The sequence below is a fragment of the Misgurnus anguillicaudatus genome, chromosome 20, assembly GCF_027580225.2.
Source record: "Misgurnus anguillicaudatus chromosome 20, ASM2758022v2, whole genome shotgun sequence".
Classification (NCBI taxonomy): Eukaryota; Metazoa; Chordata; class Actinopteri; order Cypriniformes; family Cobitidae; genus Misgurnus; species Misgurnus anguillicaudatus.
This window is the reverse complement of record NC_073356.2, coordinates 30,871,745-30,894,323: the sequence shown is the minus strand read 5'-3', so window position 1 is coordinate 30,894,323 and position 22,579 is coordinate 30,871,745. Positions and strand designations below refer to the sequence as shown.

At 38.6% G+C, this 22,579-nt stretch overlaps 2 long non-coding RNA genes across 3 annotated transcripts; one reads left to right on the top strand and one right to left on the bottom strand.

Annotated features, from left to right (window-relative positions):
• Nucleotides 1-202: 202 nt before the first annotated feature.
• LOC141351512 (uncharacterized) lies at nucleotides 203-5,492 on the top strand. 2 transcript variants are annotated; one of them, XR_012359789.1, is made up of 10 exons: nucleotides 203-217; nucleotides 362-494; nucleotides 607-767; nucleotides 1,416-1,584; nucleotides 1,670-1,783; nucleotides 2,030-2,117; nucleotides 2,210-2,297; nucleotides 2,530-2,632; nucleotides 3,369-3,532; nucleotides 4,051-5,492. It is a non-coding gene; the product is annotated as an uncharacterized lncRNA (long non-coding RNA). The 2 variants fall into 2 exon arrangements; XR_012359790.1 differs by lacking the exon at nucleotides 1,670-1,783 and having other exon boundaries at nucleotides 607-763; nucleotides 1,414-1,584.
• Nucleotides 5,493-14,367: 8,875 nt separating this feature from the next.
• LOC129449266 (uncharacterized) lies at nucleotides 14,368-15,251 on the bottom strand. The gene is made up of 2 exons (XR_012359566.1): nucleotides 14,732-15,251; nucleotides 14,368-14,612 (listed from the first exon to the last, which is right to left on the bottom strand). It is a non-coding gene; the product is annotated as an uncharacterized lncRNA (long non-coding RNA).
• Nucleotides 15,252-22,579: the final 7,328 nt, after the last annotated feature.

Sequence of the window (22,579 nt, the reverse complement as noted above, 5' to 3'; positions counted from 1 at the left end):
ATAGACATATATGTCAATATATGAAATTGTTCCATTTTCGAATAGGTGTCATATATGGTTGTACATATATGTACATATATGTTTCTACTTTATATTACCATATATTTCATATAGGGATATTTCATATATTCACATATATTACATTTCCGTATGGGAAGACAGAGGGAGAGCAAAGGGTGTTATTTTCATAGCAGACATGCTTCTTGCTCAAATCAAGGTGAGTATATTTGTTGAGATTGTGTTCTTGCAGTATTGTGATAATTCTAAAGTGTGCGATTTAGAGTGCAATAATTGTGTGAACTGCTCAAGAGTTCGCTGTATTTCAGTATTACCATACAAGGCACACTTTCTTTTATGCAAGGCAGAGGAGCCCAAGGGCAAAGCAACAGCCATTAAAGGGAGTACATTTAATGTCAGGTAGGTGGAGAAAATGCTGAAGGAGGTCCACTACTAAAAAGCAGCAGAAGTGAAGAGATACAAAGCTTCAGCTACAGGTATCCATGTTCTACCAGATTATTTGTGATTTGTCAGCCTCATTTTTTCTAAGCTATATTACTGTGCCCATTGTTAATGCTTTCTCACAAATTATTGAACTTCTGTTTTCAGTCTGTTTATTGCCTACAGTGAGACCTCCACATTTCTGCACTTGTGATCATGCAAACATCCAGTGTAGAGCACTTCACCTGCCCGGCATGTACACCCAACAATGCTCGCTCTTTGTGCAGATGGCAACAGAAAAACCTACAGATTCCATCAGTCAAGAGTAAGTTCTTTTACTCTTGTAGTTTTAAGGAAAAATAAACTTTTTGATTTAAATCCATCATTTGAAATGTGTAATTTTTGCTTTATTAAATAGTTAATGTATCCCAGCTGTTGTGAGCTTATATAATACGTAAGGAATATTTGACAGTGGGCTGCTACGCAGCAGGTGTGCATTATTTTCAAATAATTTAAAGGACTGGAGTCAATTATTCTGCTTATACCACAGTTACCACAAACATTGCTTTGGGTATTTTAAGACATTTGGCAGGTTAGGTGTGCGTTTTACAAAAATAATCATTTGGATATGTGTGCTGGCACCCAAAGTGGTTAGTTTTATAGCTTGGTCATTCATTATTACATATCAATTTGTCACCCTGACTTTCAACTAGTTTGTGTACCTGGAGTAGAGAAAGCAGAAGATTAACTTTTTAATGCTCCATGAATCCTGAAAAACCTTTAGTTTAAAAGTAAACCTTTATTGTCTACAATCATTATAAAGATGCCTGTTGGTGTGATGTAATTTGAAACTAACAGAAAAGTAAGCAAACTTGATGAAGAGGGCCTTGAGGTGGTTGTTTGCAGACACGGAGTGCTACTCAAAGCTCTTAATGTGCCGGGGAGTAATATTTTCTTATCCACCTATACCTGCAGAGGGAGCTTCAAGCAGCCACAAACGGAGAGTTCTTTTGAACAGATATTGCTTGCAAGTATGCGCCATACCTTGAGAAGGCGTCAGTCTCCATGTTGGAACTCAGACCTTTACTGCAGATGAGACCTTTCCTTTCTGTCATGCATGCCAAGGCTCATTCAACCAAGTGTCAGGTAATGCATATTCTTTATCGTACCATTTGAAACTGTATTTGTATTACTTATTAATACACTGTAACTGTTTATGGTTGTAAAATAGGTGTCACACATTTGTTAGATAATCTGGCAAAGATCAGGAAGGTGCTGGTACAACTGCAGTTGAGGAGGTCAAAATGGTCAACGGCTATCTGTCTCGTTGTGGCCTCACAACCAAGTATCTAATTGATGCCTATTTATAATATTTTAGGAAACCTGTCTTTATTTTTTCACTTTTTTATTCTTTCTGTCTAGTACTTTGAGATTGCATAAGAGTAAGCTGTAACTGTTCAAAGTACATAAAAAATTGGCATGCAGTTCTCTCTTAAATTTTAAACTCAATTGTCAGTTTCTGGGTTCATTGAAATACGACAAGCATTAATGGGACCTTTCTTCCTTCATTACATACATGTCTTGTTAATAGCCAGGAATGACATGCTAACTGTCCATGCTATTGGGTGGAACCAATGGAAGCAAGAAGGCCTTCAGCATTATCCAGCAGATACATCAAGGTCTTATATTATGACTGAGTTATATAGACACAAAGATTTTTCTCACTTTTAAAGATTGCAAGGACAAACATATTTTTATGGCATTCTTTCAGAGACGGGAAGATTTGAGCAGTGAACTGGGGTGTCCTGAGAACATTGTGAATCAGTGGGTACAAGATGTCAGACAAAAGGCTACTGATGGTAATGTATTTTATGGACATTATTGAAATTGGTTTACAATATTGCAGTGTGATAATCAATTTTGTAACTGAGAATCTTTGCCATGTATAAGTATTTAAGTAAAGGTATGTCTTGTTTTAATTGCAATAGACTTGTGTCCTTGTAAACTCCTTTGAGACATTAATTTGATTTGGGACATGTACAGCCTTAAAGACATCATAATCATTTACTTGTATTATTTTTTTTGCTTTAGGATTTGGTAGGTACCAGATGTGATGACCTACACAACCTTCAGAAATGAATTGAACAAATGTTTCTTAGTCTTCATCGAAAAGCCAGCCTTTATAATCACACTGGTATGTTGATAACTCATCTAAAACATTTAGTCATTTTTGTTGATTGCAGTTATACCAGGGGTATGTTGAATGCTGTATTCTGATTGGCTGAGAAATGTTCTGTGGGTATGCATTAATTTCTGATAACTGCACACCTAACTTGTCAAATGTATTAAAATAATCACCAGAGCAATGTTTGTGATAATCGTGATATAAGAGGAAAAATTGACTCCAGTCCTTTGAATTATTTGAAAATAATGCACACCCACGGGGCATCCAGTTGGCGTCGTGCCTCATTGCACCAAATGTGCTTTTGCACCAAAAGTGCTTTTGAGAGAAACAACAGATAAAGAACAAACATAATATTTTTTGTCTGTACTTTTAAATTATTGAATGACACAATTACAATATTCATTTTAATTTTACTGCTACTCTAAAGATTTAGTCCATTATTTTTCATTAGGGTGATGTTGAAACTAGGTCTTCAGCAGGCTTACACCACATGTGATATAAGGAGAATTATTTAAAGGCTCATAAGCAGCAAATAAATGTTTCTTATATAGATATAAAGATAAAGGGAGACAATCTTTACTATGTGAGTGTTTCTTTTTAACCTCTCATAGCCGACTTTCTGAATCAAATATTTTGCACCCTGCACCAGATTATGGGCTGTACATGCACTGCTTTTGTTTTGCTTGCTTTTCAGAATATACCAGTCAAAATTGTGTTTAAGATGTTGTTATTTGTGTGACTTCAGAATCCAGCAACACCCTCACCAAGAAGATTTCAAAAGTGCGCCTTCAAGAAGCAAAGATCATTGTGATGAGGGAGATGAGACACCACTGCACCGCACCTATCTCAGAAGCCTGGCTAGGAACATCAGGAAAATGATATCAGAAATGTCTTCAGGCAAAAACAGTGGTAAGAGGTTAACTTTTATTACCATCTTGCAATGATACATGCCATTGGTTTCTATAAATAAGGTTTACAAAAGTCTCAAGACACATGTTAGTTTTACATTCTGAAATCAAGTTCCTTTGTCATTTGGTGATAAAAATCACAGCTAATCTAGATGATTAGACACACTGAATAGCAAATACGACAATAAAACCCCACTCATTTTTAGATCCTGAAGTGTTACGTTATAGTTTTCTTGTGGTTGGATCTTAATGATCTGTAGATCTTTACATAGAATAGAAACAAAGAAAATCAAGACACAATGAAAGCATGGCAATTGTTGTATATAGTTTAGAAAGGAGTACATGGAGGTATTTAGATTTATTTCCTAATAGTATAATGTAATTAGTAATACTAATGTGAAATCTTTAGGAATATAATTGGACCTTCATAATGAAAGCAGTATTAACATAATGTACAAAATAAGCCTCAAGTAAAACCTCTAAGTATTTTCATGCATCCCTTCAATTTTTTCCTTTTAGGCAGTTTAAGTGAAGAGTGTCATCGCTGGCTACTGTGTCGTTTTCAGAAAAGGCTTGCAGATGTAGAGAAGTTCCAAGTTTGCTCAAGTTACAGCCAGGCTTTAGGACAGTGTTCTTCACTCCCAACCCCGGAGAGCCGGTGTCCTGCAGACTTTAGCTCCAACCTTAATCAAACACATCTGAAAGCTAATCAATGTCTTCATGATCTCTAGAAAATCACAGGTATGCGTGTTTGATTAAGGTTGGAGCTGGGCTCCGCGGGACACCGGCTCTCCGGGATGGGGAGTGGGGAACACTGCTTTAGGACCAAATGCTGTTTCTCTGCTGGAGGATGAGCCTGAGGAGATACTGGAGGACCACGAAGAGCTGGATTATGAGAGTTCAGATGACATTTTGGATTTGGAACTCTGAACTGGTGTATGCATTTAGACTGTGTGTCACACTGAACTGCAGGTGTGTTTCATGGAAAACATAAAACTATTTGGAAATGTAATGGATGTCTGATACAGTGCTTTTATTTTAGACAACCGTTTCCTGCAGTGTGTAAGCAACATTAGCCTCATAGATTGATGGGAAACTACTGTTAAATAAGTTTTTGTATGATAATCCATATCTCCGTTTACAAGCAGCAGGTTAGCTATTAGGTTTCCCCTCCACCTCCGATGTTTCACAGACTACTCCTACAGTCAACTGTGTTGCTACAACTTGCAAATGCCACAATCCTCTTGCAGTGGTTACTTCACCAAACTGTGCCCATATCATCTTGTCAACATAATGACATTTACTGTAGAAAAATGTGCAAATCTATTTTGCCTGTGTTACATATGTTACTATTATTGTTATATAGTTTTATACTGTATCAAGTTTTTTTCACAGTGATTGTGGATACTTTTGGAGTGAACTAACTGTATGTCATTAGATGAAATACTTTACATAAATGACTGATCAATAACCTACCCATATTTGATGCATGAGTTAATACTGTTGTTACCTTTTCAATGAAAGGAAATGTTTTACAATGCCATTTTCTTGAGGTAATTATTAAACTGTTTCATATATGTACCTGCAAAATTGTTTACTTTTCCCTGTTTTGAAAATGAGATGTAAAACTGCTTTATTTATTTATGCCTTAAAAATATATGATAGTTTAATACAGGGTAAATATTAATAAAAACGTGTTAATTAGTTAGTATATACAGTTGTGTTGTATTATTTATGGCATAGTTGTTATAATTAATACAAGTTTTTCATTACACTGCTGCATAACTTTGCTCTAGATAATAGTAGGGTATTAATACTAGACAGTTCAAAGATGATTAACTTTTAAGTTATGTATACTATAAATACATATATTTACATATAGTATGTGTGAATGCTTTTGGTCTTTGATTAAATGCTTGTCAGCACGGGAAAATGCTTTGTAAATAAAGTTATTTTTATTATTTGCTGTGTTTTCTGTATTAAAACCTAAAAGTTAGACATACTAAACTTAACCCAAAGAATACAATAGGATAATTAGACCCTAAAATTTCTCTGGAGTGTTGTTTCTATTAGTAAATCAGTGATGGTGACCAGTCCGACTTGAGGGTGTAGCAAACACCCCGTAGCCCAGCCAAACGGATAAGCAATGGATGGATAGAAATAAATAGCCAGCCCCTAACATTTAGTGCTTAAATTTCAATCTGAAACACAATTATAAATAATGACATTTTAAATGATTTCTTAGCAATATCAGTATCTTTTTCCCCCAAAACGTTTACCTTACTTAGGCCTATATGTGTCTGTGGTCAGGCTGTTAGCTTAGCAACTAGCATGAACTCGTTTGAATTCTTACAATATGTTTTATTGTTTGGCAATAGCATGTCTGTTAGAAAGTCACTTTATACTATAGTTCTTTTGAAAAGATGTAAACAATAGGCTACTGGTCCAGAGGCACTTCCTGTTTCAGTTTGTGACTGTTATTTTACACATAGGCTATATCATTATCTTTAAGATGTTTGTTTAACTTTTTGACTCAGTTATATGTTCTGTTGGTTGTAATTTATCCCAACATTTATCTAGTGTTAAAAAACTGAAACAGGAAGTGCTTCTGGACCACTGTTTACATCTTTTGAAATGGTCTATTTACAACCCTAGTTTGCAAACCTAAGAACTACATATTTAACAGTCTATATTACACTGCAACAGGGAAATTATTTGTAGTGTTTTTCATGTCTGGAATATTAAACCCTAATGGAAAAAACAGCATAGACCAGCATAATTCCCATGCTGGTTTGGTGCTTGTTTAGCTGGTCACCAGCATACCAGCACCAAAACACAACATATAGCATGCTGTTTTTGCTGGTATGACCTGCATGGGATTGGTGGTGGTATGCGATGACCACCAGCACCAACCCAGCATGGGAATTATGCTGGTCATCAGCAAACCAGCACCAAAACAATTCCCTGCTGGAAAAAAACAGCATACCAGCATGAGTATGCATTTAGGGTTATGCAGAAGTGAAGCACAGTAGTGTTGTCAGAATTAATAATTATACATGACAGCAAAGTGAAATTTAATTTGTATCACATTTTGTGATGCTATCTAGTGATCACACCAGTACTCCTCATGATGGAAGAGTTCAAGGGCTTTGTAAAACAGTTCGTCTCATCATTGTAGTCCCTTTCCTTTTCTGAATGATGAGACTCGCATATGTGCATCATTTTTATAGTTCAGAGGTCAATATATCAAAGCAAAGCAACTGTATATTTGGTTTAGTCCTATGACAACATTTTTAATTTCACTCTGCCCACTCAGCCCTTGTATCACACATTTCAAAGACATGAAATGGTCCAGTGCATTTGTCAGACATAGTATTCAATTCCTTAATGAATTCTTTTCTTATTTGAATCAAACACTACTGTGGGCCTCATAACAGTGTCATTATAGATGGCCCTCAAAGCAGCAACAGTTGAGGCGGGCTGATCACATCCCAATTAGCTTCAAGTAATGTACTGCAGAACTCCAGGGTCCATCCTCTTAATTTTATGTCTGTCTGTTTGGGCTGTGCACATATGGGTAAGTGGTTATTTTCAGAATCATCATCTAATTTAAAGAGCTATTATATGACACACTGATGTTTTAAAACTTTTCTATTGCTCAGAAGTTCACAATGCATTTGGCAACATTTAAATGATGGTGTGATTACTCAACACCTTATGTATTGTTGGTTTATATACTGAGACTATTTCTGGTGCTCTTATGTATTGTTGTTCTTGTGTTGCTCTTAATGCTACCTCATTTGTAAGTCGCTTTGGACAAAAGCATCTGCAAAATTATTAAATGTATAAACAATTACTTATTTCCCACCATCAATTTTCAAGTAAAAAAAGCTTTGTATAGAGTTGTCTATCAACATTAAAAATTGAGGTGCTCTAAACCACATCATTTCCATTGCTTGATAGATAAAATGTGTAGGTAAAATATGTGATCAATTAGAATGGATGATTGATTTGTTTTTTACAACACAAGACAGGCAGAACAAAATATCTTTTTTCTAGAAACTAAACAGTTTTACTATAAATAATACAAGGATCAGCAGCTATGGATGTTTTTTATTCTCTGAGCAAATACATTTTATGTTGTCTTGAATGTTCACCAAGTAGACTTTTTAATAAATAGTGTGTGTGTGAAAATAAAGAAACCAATGAATTCCTCAATGTTTATTGAAAAAAGTAAAGTAAATAGACTCACTGTACTTAACATCTTTACATCACAGTAGGATATAACATCAATTAAAACAGTTTGACAATAATTTGGTTGCAAAACAGTTTTAACAGTATTCAGTATTAATATCCAAAAAGAGCAAAAAAGCAAGTGAAAGGAGGAGCAATAAAAGGGTCCAGGAAACAATGGTTTGTTTAAAACATAAAAGAAAAACAAGTTACACAGAGAAAATAATAGTGCTTCTTATTGAATCAGGTCCCCAAGAAGATGCCGAAGCACTAACAAGTGTCCCCATCCGCCACCCACTCCAATGGCCACTTCTTTTATCTGTAACACAAAAAGAAAAAATGCAATTACATGTTTGGTTGGGCAAATAAACTGTAGACACATTAAAGGAGAACACCACAGTTTTTCAATATTTACTATGTTCTTACCTCAACTTAGATGAATACATACATATCTTTTTTCAACGCGTGCACTTAATCTTTGTACAATGCTTCTTGAATGTGTTAGCATTTAGCCTAGCCCCATTCATTCCTTAGGATCCAAACAGGGTTCAATTTAGGAGCCACCAAACACTTCCATGGTTTCCACACTTTCCATGTTTTGTTTTGTGCCACCATACTTACTCGTGTAACTACTCATGTAAGAGTCTTTAAATATGGAAAACATGGAAGTGTTTGGTGGCTTCTAAATTCATCCCTGTTTGGATCCTAAGGAATGAATGGCGCTAGGCTAAATGCTAAAGCATTCAAGAAGCACTGTAGAAAGATTAAGTGCACGCATTGAAAAAAGATATGTATTCATTTGTCTAAGTTACATAGTAAATATTGAAAATGGTGGTGTTTTCCTTTAAGACACACATTAAAACTTCAGCTGTTTTCCTAAAGCTGTGTTTTGGTGGGGTTTTATTAAATCACAGTAGGATATGCAAGTCAACAATGCAAAAGAAAGCCTTCATTGTTCTTTTACATCAATTTTGTGTTAAAGCATCACTTGACTTATTGCATTTTGTTCTGGTAACTCCAAAGAGAGGAATGTGAAGTTCACATTTAACTTTAAGACAACATATGTGATAAATGAATCACAATGTTAACATTGTTTATGTCTCAATTTGGTGTTTTTAACAATTAAAGACAAGCCATGTGCAAATTCATTATTCAACAACTTTGTCTTTAATTATATGGAGAAAATATTCCGCAGTCTAATTCCCCGTAGTTTAAAATCACCTGCGTTTCCAACGTCACAAACATAATATAACCAATCACATCAACACAGTTGAACGCGTGCATCAGTAGTATGTATGCATGTATGCATGTATGTATGTATGCGTGTATGTATGTATGTGTGTATGTGTGTATGTATGTGTGTATGTGTGTATGTGTGTATGTATGTATGTATGTATGTATGTATGTATGTGTATATATAGTCTAAGCTCAGCAGTTATGCGTCTAGACAGTGGTCACCAATCCTGGTCCTTCAGGTGTGTTTGATTAGGGTTGGAGCTAAAATCTGCAGAGACACCGTCCCTTCAGGACCAGGATTGGTGACCACTGGTCTTAGACCATATACATGTAAGTAGATGCTACATACAGATGTTTTAGCTGTGCAACTGAGTAGATTAGCATATTCATAGATCTGCGCATACAATGTGACAAGCAAAACTTTTTTTATATTATTATATTATATTATTATTTTTTATTATGATGTTCAAAGATGCATTTTAACTGATACAATTCTTGACTAGAATGAGACTTTAAAGAAAAGCACATGAGCAAGGTAACAGGGAAATCTATATAAATACGTAGAGACAAGGAAAGCTCATTTTGCAATGATGCCAAAATCTTACATTTTGTCTCGACCTAATCTTCTACAAGGAGTTTAATGGGTTGACAAATCCTCAGAACTATGACTTCACGCAGGCCATTTAGTTTGGGCATACTACCTTAATTTCATTATTTGCCTAAATTGTTTTGCATGTTAATTGTGGACAGTAGGTGTTAGTGGCAATTAGATATACTGACAACAGATTAAAATTAACAGTGAACATGCCACTTCTCATTGGCATGACTGAGACGTTGTACATACCAAAGTTTGCACGGCTCCCACTCCACCTGCTTCCATTTCTGGCCCTAAAAAACAGTGGGACATTTTTAGTTTCAAATATTTACTGTGTTTACCAATAAGTTTAAGACCATTACATCAATAACAAAACAAAAAAAACCCTATATCATCCCTTTTCAACTGGAACATTATATAACCCGTGTATTGTTTGAGTTGTATTACATTTAACCTTAATAACTCTGGATTTGGCAACCCTCTTCACAGGGTAAAAATTCCTGTCACATTGTGTGGGCATTCAGAATTTCTGAATAATACATTTTAGAAAATGGAATGGGAGTAATAGTCTGCATTTTTTTTTATATAAACTCCTTAAATCAAATCCGTACTTTCCCATAGAGTGCAAGAACCACCATGTACAACAGTTTCCACACTGCAGATAAGTACTGTTCATTAATTCACAACAGACTGTAATACACTACATACTAGTGCTGCACAATTAATCGCATGTGATTGTAATGCGCGTCTCGTCAGTAAATCTCGTCCTTGTTTAGTAGTAAATGGCCATCAGCTGCTTTCAGATGGAGCGCATTTACTACACAGAGCCGTAGTTCACTGACAAGAGGGGAAATATTGCATTAATAATCGCATGCGATTCATCCTACTACATAAATTTCCCCTCCTGAATTTAAAGGCCATTGCTGATTCATCTAGTTAGATTGTGATCTTTTTCCCCATCAACCAATTCAAATTTAGCTTAAAAGTCATTTAACTGTCCGTTGTCAACACACCTTTCCTTTGATCTGGCCGCACTGTAGTCAGAGCTGGAAAGCCTTCTTTCACACCATCTGTTAACAACAGAGAAACATTTAAAATGTAGAAATTATCATGTAAATTAGTCCAGTTTATAATAAAAACTTATTTTCATAAAGGCTGCACACGGTGAGCACTGGACGCAAAAGGTCTTGTACAGTCAGTAAGAAATAACGCCATCACAGTAAAGTAATCACAACAAAAAATAGCCTATTATTCCACAGCATTATTATCTCAAATAGACAGTTTATACTTGCATGGACACTTGCACGTGACTGGGCAACTGGCCAATGAAACATGATCATTAGCAGTTCCAAGTGGGCTCTAAATCTAACGCAACTAAGCCACACAGTCAACAGAAAGTATGCAGTTTTTCTTTATGATATTATGCAATGAAATATTGTGATAAAGGTACAGAGTCAATATATATTGCACCCCTAATTGGAGCCCACCAAAACGATGTCTTAGATATAGGCAAACACAGGCATGATTTAAGTTATGACAACAGCATTTCATGGAATTTGCCACACACACACAAAACTGTTATTTGATTGATGGTACCTCTCGTCAAAATTCATGAAATGCTGTTTTCATTACTTAAAGTGGTGGCCAAAATGATTAGAACACCTGACAGATTATTAAACCCACATGGGCTATGAGATAACATTACCGATAAAGTTCTGAGGAAATATATTGACACCATGCCAGAGAGATGTGCTGCTGTAATTGCTGCAAAAGGTGAACATACCAAATAATAAAGTTAAAAGTGGATAAAAACAGTACGACTCACCTCATCTGATATTTGTTGTGCTCAAAGCAACCATTGTTATGAAAAGTAATCATGTTTTGGAAACAAAAAAAAAATCAATATTTCAGATCTGTCAGGTGTTTGAATAATTTTGACCACCACTGTATATAAATATCAATTTCTGCAACTCCTATTCCAAATGCTTTGAATGCAGGGATCCCAGGACTCTTAATTTGATTACAGTTTCACATTACACAAAGTAAGAGTATGGTTTTTTATAAAGCTTAGAATTTATTTTCAATGCACTTCATAAAGCTCCTTTTTTGCTTACCTTTTCCAAGAGAAACTGGGGAGGCTCTTGGGGGTCCATCTGGGTAATGGGTTTCTTTTCCCAGATTGCTGCAGTGGGGTTGCATGGTGTCCTGAGGGTCCTAAAAGGGATACTGGCTGTCAAATTGGGGACTTTGGTGGTCCAATAAGGGCTGCTGGTGGTCCAGTTGGAGCTGCTTTGGTATGAGGCAGGGCCACTGGTACCTGGAGATCAGGTTGGGCCATTTGTGGTCCAGTTGGGGATTCAACTCGGGCTGATGAGGTTTTATTGACTTGTTCTGCAACACCTTGTGAGGTCCCGCCTACATTTTCGAAATACACAATTATTTAGAAAACACTGATCAACCGTTTTAACAATTTTATAGACCAAACACCTAAACAATTATTTTAAGAGAAAAACGACAATAAAAATAATCATAATAAATTGCAGCCACAGTAGTATGTAGACCTTACAAATGTAAAAAGTGCTTATTGTTCTACCAAACAGTAATAATTTAAAATAGAAATGTGATGGATGTTTGATAGTCTGGATGTTGACCAATTGTGCCACTTGTTCTACTGGTATACTGAAATTGTATAACTACAATATTTACTATTTACAGTGTCTACCAATTCAATGTGATAGTTAATGTTATAAACAAATGATAAAATATATGCAATTGTAAAGTTACTCTGATAGGACCAGTGTTATCACTTTTAGGGGTGGTTTCCTGGTCAGAGTTGATACTAGTCCCAAAGTAAAATGCATGTTTGAGCGTTTTAATTAGAATGTTTGGTCTCTAGATGCAGACACTGGTTCCTTGATTAGTAGTAAATCACCATCACCTGCTTTCAGATGGAGCAACATTTACCACACAAAGCAAAGTACACTGACAAGCTACACAATATTACATTTATCATCGTTGACAAATTGCCTGTGACAATGAACTGGATATTGCCTAGCTTTTCAGAGAAACACAAGGTGTGTTCGACATCGGCTGTGGCTGGATGTAACCGATCGGCGAGATTAGCCGCGTGCAGGCGGGGAGGAGCTGAAAACGGAGACGTGAAGTCGGACGCGCTGTGGTTCCCGTAGCTTGCTGCATTTACGTCAAGCATGGCTGATCACGTGCCGTTTGCTTGCTTTATCGCAATAAACATGATTTGTAAGATGTAAACTACATAAAAGGTGAATTATACTGTTTTGAATGTCCGTGTATGAGCATGGGTGGAACTGAAGAGGATTACAGCATCTGTTTTTACAAGAATAAAGTTTAACATAAGCATATATTATTTAAATACCAATGTAGTGGGGTCTACGTTTTTTATCCATTTTATTTTGATGAAGATGATACAATATAACATCGCGACTACATGAAAAGAGCTTTAACTGTTATAAAATACAGATTTGTGAGCATTTGTGGAACTAAGGGCGTAAAAATACACACGAAACACACGTGAGTGTTGTCATGTGGTGAATCCGACCAATCGTGAAACAGCTGGGTCGTCATTACAGCCCGTGCAGCTCCTCTTCGGGAACTGCGCTGGCTAAGTCAGGCGGCTGATCTCTAATCGCTCTCGCGGTACTTAAAAACCATATGACACAGTCACGTGCCTGCAGCGCCAGCTTAAGTCGGACAAAAGTACTAACCAAAATGCACTGCTTCAAGTCAGCCGCCGATCGGTCTGCGCAGCGCCGCATGAAGTCGAACACACCTACAGCTTTGTGTAGTAAATGCTGCTCCATCTGAAAACAGGTGATGGTGATTTACTACTAATCAAAGAACTGACTTCACTCATGAGATGCGCAAGACAATTGCATGCAATTTATCCTGCAGCTCTATATTTGCAAGCATTTATAAAATAAAATGTCAACCCTTTAAAGTGTGACAGAAACTTCATTTTTTTTCCACCTAAAATTTGGTTCAGAACTAGTTGAGACTTGTGTCTTTATTGGTGTAGTGTTTTGAGAGTAAAACATTTTAATTTTTATATACATTTGATTAGAGAGTATATACTTTATTGCATTATTTTTATTATTTAAAATAAATTTAAATGGGTATAACTTTTTTGTCATTTAATATTTACAACGTCAAACACCTCAGTGTAAAACTATAAATTGTCTTCTTTAAAAAGAGACCAAGATTTTGCTTCTAAACCAAAGATTGCCAGAGTTATAGTAATTTTAACGTGCAGATCACCTTTTCACCCCCCCACTCAAAAAGGGCGGTGACAGTTATAGGGTTAATGCCTAACAGTATTCATGCAAACTGTTCATATCAAATGTAAATATTCACGTTAGATCTTCACTCACCTGACCTTAATTACAGACTTTAAGAATACGGGGATACGCTATTTTTGAACTTTAAATCTTATGGTAGGACACACCATTAATATATCATTGGAGAATAAATCCTGGTCATACAGCGTAAAGTTTTCAAGCACACATTTTGTTGCTGAGCAAATCGTAAGTGTGTGTGTGGTCGAATGGCAACAGTAATGCATATTGTCAATTTTATTGAGCACGGGGTTCAGCATAAATGTTTCCATCTAAAGCTTTGTGCTTTAAGATCTTCAGTTATGCACATGTATAAAGTACGAGAATGCATCAACTTTTTTCAAATGAGACTTTATTCCAGATCTCAGTCAACTTCTACCATAAAGACTCAGAAGGCAAGTGAACGTTTGAATGACATTTATTCCATGTTAAATTAAAAGACAGAAATTCGAATCAGTCTCAAAATAAAAGAGATGCTTGAGTCTCATAAGATTTTGGCATATGCCCCGCCTTTCGTCCGGGTCTAGCTGTAGTCCGGCAGATCCTGCCTGATGTTGAAGGCAGGGGCGGAGCCTACCCCCGGTCAAAAGAACAGGGAACAACCTGGTGGTGGTGGGGAGGATGGAGGTGAACTTCAGCTACGACACCTACGGGCAGCAGGAGAGAGTGTTAGTTCAGCGTTTAAATAGTCGGCTTTGAGCTGTGATTGGTAAGCCGATTTTATGAATGAATGACGTGGTATTAGAGTCTTCCTGGTAGAACTTACGCTGACGCTTTCATTTCTACCATAAAGACTCAGAAGGCAAGTGAACGTTTGAATGACATTTATTCCATGTTAAATTAAAAGACAGAAATTCGAATCAGTCTCAAAATAAAAGAGATGCTTGAGTCTCATAAGATTTTGGCATATGCCCCGCCTTTCGTCCGGGTCTAGCTGTAGTCCGGCAGATCCTGCCTGATGTTGAAGGCAGGGGCGGAGCCTACCCCCAAAAGTGAAATAGATCAACTGGCTTGATTGCTAGGATATCAAAGAGATGTCAATCCTGAAACAAAAGAAAATGTTAAGAAGGAATCAGACTTCTTAAGCTACAACAGCTATTTATTGTAACCCCCCAAAAATAAAGCCACGATAGGCATAGGCATTCACTTTAATGTCTGATTCACACAAAAGGAATAGGATAAGAATTACAATATGCTTCGTCGTAAAGTGCCACGGTAGGCTTTACATGGATAGGTAGCCCCGATAGGTGATATGTAAAGCCACGATAGGCCACAACGATCGATAGCCCCGATAGGCGATCTGTAAAGCCACGATAGGCCACGTCCATCGTTAGCCCAGATAGGCGATGTGTAAAGCCACGTGGGGGGATAGCCCCAGAAGGCGAGATGTAAGGCCACGATAGGCCACGGCAATCGATAGCCCTGATAGGCGATGTGTAAAGCCACGTCGATCAATAGCCCCGATAGGCGATGTGTAACACCACGGTAGGCCACATCGATCAATAGCCCCGATAGCCGATATGTAAAGCCACGATTGGCCACGATAGGCCACTTGATCGACAGCCTCGATAGGCAATGTGTAAAGCCACGATAGGCCACGTTGATTGATAGCCTCGATAGGCAATGTGTAAAGCCACGATAGGCCACGTTGATTGATAGCCCCGATAGGCAATGTGTAAAGCCACGATAGGCCACGTTGATTGATAGCCCCGATAGGTGATGTGTAAAACCACGATAGGCGATATGTAAAGCCACGTCGATCGATAGCCTCGATAGGCGATATGTAAAGCCACGTCGATCGATAGCCCCGATAGGTGATACGTAAAGCCACGATAGGCCACTTGATCGACAGCCTCGATAGGCAATGTGTAAAGCCACAATAGGCCACGTCGATTGATAGCCCCGATAGGCGATGAGTAAAGCCACGTCGATCGATAGCCCCGTTAGGTGATGTGTAAAACCACGATAGGCGATATGTAAAGCCACGTCGATCGATAGCCCCGTTAGGTGATGTGTAAAACCACGATAGGCGATATGTAAAGCCACGTCGATCGATAGCCCCGATAGGCGATATGTAAAGCCACGATTGGCCACGTCGATCGATAGCCTCGATAGGCGATATGTAAAGCCACGTCGATCGATAGCCCCGATAGGCGATACGTAAAGCCACGATAGGCCACTTGATCGACAGCCTCGATAGGCAATGTGTAAAGCCACGATTGGCCACGTCGATCGATAGCCTCGATAGGCTATATGTAAAGCCACGTCGATCGATAGCCAAGATAGGCGATACGTAAAGCCACGATAGGCCACTTGATCGACAGCCTCGATAGGCAATGTGTAAAGCCACGATAGGCCACGTCGATTGATAGCCCCGATAGGCGATGTGTAAAGCCACGTCGATCGATAGCCCCGTTAGGTGATGTGTAAAACCACGATAGGCGATATGTAAAGCCACGTCGATCGATAGCCCCGATAGGCAATACGTAAAGCCACGATAGGCCACTTGATCGACAGCCTCGATAGGCAATGTGTAAAGCCACGATAGGCCACGTCGATTGATAGCCCCGATAAGCGATATGTAAAGCCACGTCGATCAATAGCCCCGATAGGCGATGTGTAAAGCCACATCGATCGATAGCCCCGATAGGCGAGAAGGCCGTGGAGAACACTTACAGGGCAACGTTTTGCAATTTAGTGCGAAGACCGCAAAGGGCAAGATACGGGGCAATGATATGCTGTATGCAACAAAGACGGTTACGGGGCAACGACTTCCCATGTAGCGTGAAGACCGCGAAGGCAATGATGCGGGGCAACGATATGCTGAATCATAATAAAGGCTGCGGAGGATAGATGCGGGGCACCATATGCAATGTAATAAGTCGGTTGTGGTATCCATGACACAATGTAACCATATGCTGATTAGCGAGAAGGCCATGATACACATCAACAATTTGCAGTATAGCAGTATGACTGCGAATGCTGGATACAGGCAATGATATGCCACGCAGCAAGGAGGTCACGAGAGCCATGCAATGGGGCAACAATATACCCTATAGTGAGAAAGGCTGCGTATGCTATGTCGGAGGCTGTGATGGAAAGCGACAATATTCCTATAAAGCGCGCTATGCCACAGATAAGTTTAGCGAGAAATGAGACATGGTTGAGTAACCTACACCACCACCAGTATCTGCTGGATCGTACTTTGATCATTATGCAGCTTAAAGCTATAGAAACTGATGAAACGTTGCATTTCAAGTGTATTACTTTTCAAAGTATTTATGTAGTAAAAGATGGGATTTTGGCTATGGCTTTAAATTTCAAGTGTATTGATGGCAGAGAAAAAAAAATTACCTAGGAAAACAGAATCATAACATTAACATGAAATTGATAAAACAAAGAAATTAAGGTTATTGAATTTTAAGATTAATAATTATAGACTAGAAAGATTAGAAAATATGGAAGTAAATTAATCTAAACTGTATGAACTAAATGTGAACGAACAATACGCAATTGACTGCTTAGTGTCTTGACTGGAGTGTTATTAAAATCCTGAAACTACTAGAAGGTGCGGGATCAGGTTATGTCAATAGACCACGATCAATGATAGCCGACACCATCAATTGCCCTTCTCACGCAGAGATTATGAATACTACACAGAAAATGCTTCCAGGATTTGTCCGGAATCATTAGACTTTTGGGTCATTTATTCTGCCGATTATTTTTCGGAGTCATGCTTACTGCGAAAACCCGTAAAGACATGTGATACATGTAAAGTCCTGCACATGCTTGACTTTTAAGCGCTTCTGAAGTTCACCAGTTATTCGTAACTCGTATTTTAAATGAGATCATGAGGAGCGCGTGATGCGCTGCTCTGTCATGCAGGTGAATGATCTCAGCTTTAGCAGCACGTATAGTGAGCACGCATCGTTTCACACAGAGAACTTTAAACGTGCATCTTTCGGCAATTTTACTAGGTTCTCTTTACGGGAGCGATCCCAGAACATTACGGGATGTGATTGTGTTGACACGGTAGCCTCAAACAATTTTAGAGAACATATTTTAGACCATACTGCGAGTCAGACTTCACCTAAAGTCTTTGAAAATGTTCAGCATAATTAAGTTAAACTTTAATGGATAAACAAGTCAATCGCATGTTGTCACATACCATTCTTACATAACCTGCAGTTGCAACACCAATATGCATAGCATGATTTGCCTCATAAGAAACTTTTCAATAAACGAGTAATGCTTTGACTTCGTTGCACCTGAACTTGTAATGCATGTAGCGTGGACTTCGCACTAGGGTGGTTAAAATGCACGCTGGGTTTAAAATCAATGAGAGAGAGTTCCATTCCCTGTTACAAGGTAATTTTCAGACCGCTAAGGTATCAGTGATGTGCAACAAAGTTTTAAGAGGTTTGCAGACGAAAAATCCGTTGAAGATTGAGAAAGTTATGATATTTTTATTATTAGAAATCAGAGGAAAGTTATATGGATGTCTATGGAATGTGTGTGACCGAAATGCTGCTTATTTACATGTTTTTGCTTATAACTTCTCATTTTATCAGATATGTTCATGAAATTTTAACAGAAGGTAGAACTTGTTAGTACTTTCAAATTAAATTATAAACATTTGCTGTTTTAGTCAGAATGGGCATCGGACCCATGTTAACCATTATTTTTAGAATGATGCCTGCGGTGGACGTTCTGACATGACGTTCACTGTAGTCTAAAACAAGAAACGTAATATGCAAATTTTCGCGATTTATTTAACTACAATCTCCTCCATACCATTACCATGTTTCAGCACCAAGATAAAAGATATATATTGTGGTCCATTTACGTTTCATTATTGTCCAGAGTTTAGTGGAAGCACATTGATCCGGTTGAAAGTGACACTCAGTTTTAAACCGTTGCTGTGAACTAAAAACACCTCCGAATTGAATACTCAAAATATCAAACGCTTCCGGTGTTCGGACTTGACGTATTTATTGTTGTATTTAGTGAAAACATACTACAACCTTGCGACGATGACTGAATATTGCATGAGACGCATTGTAAAAGTACCGCGCGGGCGGAAGCAGATTTTATTCGATGCGCGTACCCGCGATGTCAGCATTGCTATATTAAATAGAAGAAATAAATTGTCACATTCCCAGTACTATCGTGTCGGCAATCTCACGGGCTGCGATATAATGATAAAAAAATAATTTAATGATGTAACTTACCTCACACCAAATTAAAATGACAGTACATTTAATGCCATAATTCTTATGAAATGCAATCAATTGATTTTCCGACGGTCGTCGGACGAAACATTGATAATTGTACATTTGACCGACATAACCAGACAATCACTCGCAATTTGCGCAAGAAATGCAAGTTGAGCGTTACGACTGCGTGCTTATTCCTGTGTTAGTATGCCAATGTGGCCTATCGTCAGTATTGAGCAGGCTGCATAGTGATGTTAACAGTGACATTAACAATGACATTAACAACTAAAATAAGACATCCCGTATATTTTGGTCAAAGACTGCAATAACTGACAAATACAGTAGGTAACATTTAATATGTCCCTTAAATTGGTAGGAACAGGTAGGCACATATCGGGAAGGTTGTATAGGATAGACATATTCAGGAAAATTATGTAAAGCAGTGACCTTACCTTGTTTCTTAGGCAGACACATATGATTTTACACCATTTTGTCGTTTACGCAATTTTCACCATTTGTTTACAACAAACACGCACAGATAATTAAGACAGTTGCGTTCGGGTCTTTTGACGTTAACTTACTCACGCGTTAATGCCGTGCTGTTGAAACGCGATCGCCTTTCAGGAGGAATAATGCCGTAAAAAATATATATCTTTGCTTTACAGAGCCTTCGTGTGGTGACTCTCGTTTAGATGAGAAGACAAAGATATTTTAGTTAGGAAGACATCACCCTTCGGTGTTTACCATGAACCGTAACTCCTCAGGCAATCAATATGATCAGTGACACCTGTTGCGGCCGAACTTCTCAGACTATCATCAGTGACACCTGTGCAAGCATCCAGTGAGTTGCTATGGTCGATTACAGTTTACGCTTAACAGGACTGCATTGCATTTTAATCTGTTCATTGAAATGAAACGGCCTCATTCCTTGCGTTTTTGTGCCAAGTTTGCGAGCTTCCCTAAATAAGGGTCTTTGGCAAAGATGAGTTGCGTTCGAAGGGACTGGTCAAACACGCCTACCGTAACCTTGTGTTGCAGTCTGTGAGAACGAGCGGCAAATGAGACGAGTAGCATATCGTGGATGAGAGATCCTGGGAAAAGGTTAAATTGGCACGAAAACATTGCGGGCCGAGTAAACATACCGAATTCACAAATAAGCAGAGGAAGGGCGAGCGTTTTGACATCCGATTCTGCGTGGTACGAGTAACAATCGCTTTGAAAACGTTTGGTTTGCACTAAGCATCGAGCAAACGAACTTCAGCTACGACACCTACGGGCAGCAGGAGAGAGTGTTAGTTCAGCGTTTAAATAGTCGGCATTGAGCTGTGATTGGTAAGCCGATTTTATGAATGAATGACGTGGTATTAGAGTCTTCCTGGTAGAACTTACGCTGACGCTTTCATTTCTTATCCGAGCTCGGTTGCGTTGAACATCCCATCTATTCATTTGGATTATCTTCTCCTAAGGTAAGCTCTCTTATTATACTGGATTGGCTGATAGTGCACAGTACATGCTTTTACAACCGAAAGATGGCAATGACTATGTCTTACAGCGCAATATGGAGACGGAGCTGAGGTTGTGTGGTGTATTTAATACAATTAAAATGTGCATTGGTGTTATTCCTGAGGGCTTGCCGTTGTTTTGATCGGTGTGCATTCTGCGGATGTCTCAACAAAAGTTGAGCCTGTACACCCTCATGTTGAGTTTGTTTGTTATGCAGTAGACCTCACAGTTGAAAAACGCGCGCCTTGCTTCTTTAAGAACACGACAGGTTGCATCAGTTTGAACCATTTAAGCGCATTGTGCTTTGTTTGCGACGCAGGCACCCAGAGCATGCGCATGGGTAGGCTACAGCGGATGTCTGGACACTGGTTTGAAGATGTAATGTGACTGCTAGCTTTTAAATCACAGCACGTAATTCCAATTTAAAGTGCTGTTGAACGTTGGCAATGTATGTTTCGCCAGAAATGGTGGTGCCACCAGCTATAAACACAGAAAACACTGAAACACAAGGACTGTATATATTCATGTTGGTAAGATATCAAGACACACCTGGGAAACAAACTAGAACAAGGACCAATAACTACAAGAACTACAGACATGGATGACATTACAGAACTTCAAATAAAGAGTACAAGACTGGGGAAACCCAAGACACGACAGACACCGTGCAATCTTTAGAATCAGTCAGATTTGTTTGTAACCATCTAATCATCTCCCTACTTTTATAATGACAATATAAAAGCATGTATACATCAATTGTCTCTCTTCATCAGGAGCCGCGCTCCTAATTTCACCGTATGTAAGAAAACACTATGACATTCAATTCAATAATGGCAAGCAATAATCAAGGTATGTTTAAGCAAACTACTGGTGGTGGTGGTGTATTTAACCATGCTAAATCATGGCCTTTGCCATTTATATCATTTCTCACTGTGGCATATCGTTGCCTTTCAAAGGTCTACGCAGCCTTTTCTCATTAGGTATATCGTTGCTTTCTATGGCCTACGCGGCCTATCTCTGTCTGGCATATCGTTGCCTTCTAAAGCCTACGCTACATTTTTCTACTAGGCATATTGTTGCCTTCTACGGCCTACGCGGCCTATCCCTATCTGGCATATCGATGCCTTCTATGGCCTACACGGCCTATTTCTCTGGCATATCGTTGCCGATCATCGTTATCAATTTTTTGGGGAGGCATATTGTTGCCTTCTAGGGTCTACGCGGCCTATCGCTATCTGGCATATCGTTACCCTCTATGGCTATGCAGCCTTTCCCACTCGGCATATTGTTGCCTTCTATGGCCTACGCGGCCATTTCTCTGGCATATCGTTGCATTCTAAAGGCCCACACGGCTTTGTTCATACTAGGCATATCGTTGCCTTCCATGGCCACGCGGCCAATCTCTATCTGGCATACCGTTGCCTTCTAAAGCCTACACAGCCTTTTCCCACTGAGCTCATCATTTCCTTCTACGGACCAGACGGCCCCTCACTCTCAGCTATCTCCACAGCCTATCTCTTTCACTAGCAATCCTGCATTCTATAGCCTATCGGCTTATCACACCGCCTCTATGGGATCTGGCATGTTATTCGATAATTACAGATATGTCGATAATTATCCTTTCTTATCTGTTTCAGGAACCTCTGAGAAATACTGGTGGGTACCGATCATTGTTATCTATTTTTGGGGATTCGATTCTGGCCTGCCTCCTTCTGCAGGCAGGAACCGCAGGAATCCGTGAACCCCCGTATTCGAACTATGGTCGGGGCCTACGCCAAAGAACTATACTGTGTTATATTTCAGCCTTGGCTGATAACTACTGTTAAATAAAATCATATCAATTCTTAACCTATCTTCGAGTCTTTCTGGTAGAAATGGAAGCTTAGCAAAGCGTA